This window comes from Ananas comosus, unplaced genomic scaffold, assembly GCF_001540865.1.
Source record: "Ananas comosus cultivar F153 unplaced genomic scaffold, ASM154086v1, whole genome shotgun sequence".
NCBI lineage: Eukaryota > Viridiplantae > Streptophyta > Magnoliopsida > Poales > Bromeliaceae > Ananas > Ananas comosus.
In genome coordinates, this window is record NW_017892594.1 from 151,240 (window position 1) to 154,863 (window position 3,624).

General features: G+C 41.5%; 1 long non-coding RNA gene across 1 annotated transcript; it reads left to right on the forward strand.

The window, feature by feature from the left end:
* The first annotated feature begins 758 nt into the window (after positions 1-758).
* On the forward strand, positions 759-3,224 carry LOC109705429. Its single transcript, XR_002214759.1, has 2 exons — positions 759-1,157; positions 2,964-3,224. It is a non-coding gene; the product is annotated as an uncharacterized LOC109705429 (long non-coding RNA).
* The last annotated feature ends 400 nt before the right edge of the window (positions 3,225-3,624 follow it).

The following is a 3,624-nucleotide window of genomic DNA, read 5'->3' on the forward strand; positions in this document are numbered from 1 at the left end:
ACATCCTCCAAATTGAGGCTCAATGGACTTTCGCAAGAACCTACAAAGGTATCTGATCAAGGTCGCTAAAGTGTATTACGAGGGCATTACGGTAAATTGGACAAGTTAGTGGATTTCCACTAACCTGCAGTCTCCATCTTATCCCCTGCCACTCCTCCTCCTTCTTGCTGCTACTAAGAGAGAGAAGAAGTAAAGAACAGAGAAAAGAGAGAAGAGAAAGAGAGAAGAGAAAAGAGAAGAGAAGAAGAAGAGAAAGAAGAAAAGTGAGAATTCATATTCTCTCGCTCTCTCCTGCTTTACCTACCTTCTCCATGCTGTCAAGCTCTGCAGGCAGAGCCTAGCTGCTCAACAGCAGGCTTCAGTAGGTCACACAGCAGCGCAGGAGCAACACAGTCAGCAGTTAGCAACAGCAGGCAGCAGTATATAACAGCAGTAGCTTACAGCAGTAACAAAGCAGCTTTGCGCAGACTCTGACAGCAGCGCAGCCAGGACAGCACTTCAGAGAGCATGCTAGTCAGTCATGATCAGCAGCAGCAAACTGCAGTCTGCAGTTAACAGCAACTAAACGCAGAAAGAAAAGAAAAGAAAGAAAGAAAGAAAGAAAAATCTGCTCGATAAAGAAAGAAAAGAAAGAAAAGCAAAAGAGAAAGAAAAAGAAAACCTGCAGGGAAGAGAAAGAAAGAAAGGAAAGAAAAGAAAAGAAAAGAAAAGAAAGAAAGAAAGAATGAAAGAAAGAAAGCAAAGCAAGAAAAGAAAAGAATAAGATGAGAAGAAAAAAATGAAAGAAAGGGAAATGATAGAGAGAAAAATGGAATTGAAGTATTTGGACAGTTTTTATTAACTGTTTTGAGGCTCTTGGGCTAATAAGAATTGAATTACGCTATGTAATTGTGAAACTTGCATTGAACAGGGGTTTTTATAGAAACTGACCCCGATAATGCACTTTTGCAGGATAGAAGCCCTGACGTGAAATTGACCGCATACAAACCAAATTTGGGGTAAAAGAAACGCGCTGGCGAAGTCGGTTCGGCAATCCGTCTCTCCTACGCGAAGATATCGCCAAAAAAAGATTTTCGGCGTCGATAGTCACGAGCACGGGTCGCGGTTCTCGGGAAAGCGCTAGAAGCGCATTTCTCCCATTCCGGCATCAAAGAAAGGTGGGTTGTGCTTACCGAAGTGATTAGGTCACTTCCATGCCAAAGTAAAGTATGAATTCAATTGACGCATATATGTGTAGCGATAGTTCATGAACATGAGTATTGAACTGAAAGCATGAGTTATATAAGTTGCTTATCGATAGAATATGTACATGACTATAGTGATAATCCTGTATGATTATTTATGTGCGACAAACATGCTAGAGACATATGAATGCGTGACTTGTGGGTGCTAGTTGCAAAAAGGGCTAAACATATATGAAAATGAACGCGAGAGACATGAGAATGAATATATATATGAACGGGAAAGCCATAGTTATGCTAAATTCATATGTTCATGATATATAAATGTTGAACTTGTAAATATCATGTTAAACCTGTAAAAGCCAAGGGCATGTAAATTGAATATGAAATGTGAACCTAGATGCTATTGTCGACACTTAAAAGCGAATATTTGAGGCATGTGCCCAAACATATGTGAAAATGAATATATTATAGTTCAAGCTATATGAACGTCGATAATGATTAGAAACCTCGATGGCAATAAGTATATAATCTGTAAACCTCACGTGAAATCCCTAAGTATTGGGTATAAATCGACAACTCCAATTGAGTAGAAATCTAAACGGTAACGAGGTAAATGAAAATGTGCAGATTATAAACCTAGGCATGGAGAACTAGGATATTGAACAGATCGAGTGGCATGAACCTAGAGTTATTAAACATAGGTTGGACATGAAATAAGCCTAGTGTTATTGAACATAGGTCGGACATTAACCTAGTGTCATTGGACCTAGGTCGAGTATGTAAACCTAGAGTTGAGATCTAGGAGAAAGTATATAAAACCTAGTGTAAGTGAACCTAGGTTATGATGTCAAGAACCATTTAGTAAAAGTAAACTAAGTTATGAATTATAGTGGCAATAGGACCACTAGAAAGTGAATAATATAGACCTAAGAAGGTCGTCAACATAGGGTCAGTGAGTAAACCCTTAAGTTGTGAAATGGATTCCGGAATCCTTAGGAATGGTGTGATGGCAGAAATAGAATCTTAACTACGGGATTGACGGTTCTCCTCTCCCGGTAGTGATTCAACGGGATTGACGGTTCTCCTCTCCCGGTATGCCATGAAACAAGTGAAGTGAATCGAAACTACGGGATCGACGGTTCTCCTCTCCCGGTAGTGATTCAACGGGATTGACGGTTCTCCTCTCCCGGAGCTAACGGGTTTGACGGTTCTCCTCGCCCGTTGAGCTTGAGCGACTTAGGGTCACGGGGATCGACGGTTCTCCTCTCCCTGTGATGGACCTAGTGTCGCGTGGACTTAAGGCTGAGGTGTTGTGAGACGTCCTTCACCTCGAGCCTGACTTGACGCGGTACTCCGCGGTTGATTGACTCAAGACCGAGTCGAGTGGCTAGATGGCTAAGGTAAAGTAACCTTAGGAAAGAATCGCCAGTGAGTACAGTAAGAATAAAGAATAAAGCATAAAGAAAAGAATAAAGAAAATAGCTAATGAATGAAACTAGCTAAGAAAGAATAAAACGGCTACAAGTAAAGAATGGCTAATGATATAAAGTAGAATCAAGTAAGCTACTTTCATGATTTACAGGTATTGCATAGTGCATAGCAGCGAGGCAAGGTATGGTTCTATTTGTTGCATCGTTAAATATCTATCTATCTATTTGTTGAACTAACCTACTGTTGCCTCCTTTGGACCTGGTGGGTCGAGCTCTTCTCTTGGGTGGCCGTACCCACTGGGAACTATATTTATATAGTTCTCACCCCCGTGTTGTTTTGGGGGTACAGGTTACACGCGAGCGGCGCGGCGGCGCGAGGACAGGGCGTAGCTTCGTAGATAGCGCCCCACCACTGAGACTGAGATAGCAACACCCTGAAGAGATCAAGTTCAGAGTTCAAATGGAAAGAAACAAAATTGTAGTAATTTGTATAAGTTTCGTATTAACTTAAAAGCATATGTGGTTATGTAAATGTAAAATATTGTAAATGTAAAAGAATCTCTGAGATGAATACTTGTAATAGCATAGTTTGCACTTTATGTTTTCGATACATATGCAATCTACATACTTGCTACAGTTCCTGTTTGGAACCTCTTGTATTGCATTATTTAGATTGTTGACGCCTAGAACGTACAGGAGAGGCTCTGTCCGTTCGGCGGTCTGTCGACGAGCCCGAATCCGACCAAATAGGCGGAGCTCGGGGCGTGACACCTCGTCTCTCACGAGCCTATTTCCTATAGTCCAACAGGCCTAAGGTTTGCTAGGTCCACTAAGACTCAACCCTAAGCTTTGATACCAAACTAATCTGTCACACCCCGGGACCCAGCGAAAGTCCGCCCAACGCGTGCCCAGATCCGCCGTATGTCTAAAACATACAAGGCGTCTAAAATAAAACGATAAATAAGACAATAAAAGAGAACATCTAGAACCATCAGAGCAAGGTATATCTA